Source organism: Buceros rhinoceros, unplaced genomic scaffold (assembly GCF_000710305.1).
Source record: "Buceros rhinoceros silvestris isolate BGI_N320 unplaced genomic scaffold, ASM71030v1 scaffold34843, whole genome shotgun sequence".
Taxonomy (NCBI): Eukaryota; Metazoa; Chordata; class Aves; order Bucerotiformes; family Bucerotidae; genus Buceros; species Buceros rhinoceros.
In genome coordinates this window covers 13,557-13,781 of record NW_010403670.1, presented here as the reverse complement: position 1 = coordinate 13,781, position 225 = coordinate 13,557, and the positions used below count along the sequence as shown (strand labels likewise).

The 225-nt window shown below is 68.0% G+C and overlaps 1 protein-coding gene across 1 annotated transcript in view; it reads right to left on the bottom strand.

Moving 5' to 3' along the window:
- The window catches only part of NRBP2 (nuclear receptor binding protein 2), a gene marked incomplete at its 5' end in the record, with an annotated part of 12,892 nt that overhangs the window by 11,215 nt on the left and 1,452 nt on the right, over positions 1–225 (bottom strand). The gene's annotated exons all lie outside the window — the stretch shown is intronic.

Here is a 225-nt window from a genome sequence, read left to right as displayed (position 1 = left end):
GGCAGAGGGGGGCGGCTCCCGCGGCGCAAGCACAAACAGCCTCCTTTCCAACCCCTGTTCAAAGAACACCATCAAAGCTGAGAACTCGTCGTTACGGGCAGCAGAGCTCCCCTGAGCCCCCGAAGCCCGGAGGGAGCGCCGACAGACGCGGCACAGCGGAGGCAGAGCCAGCCATGGCTGCGGGGCCCGGCATATGGTACATACCAGCCGCGGGCCTGGCGGGCG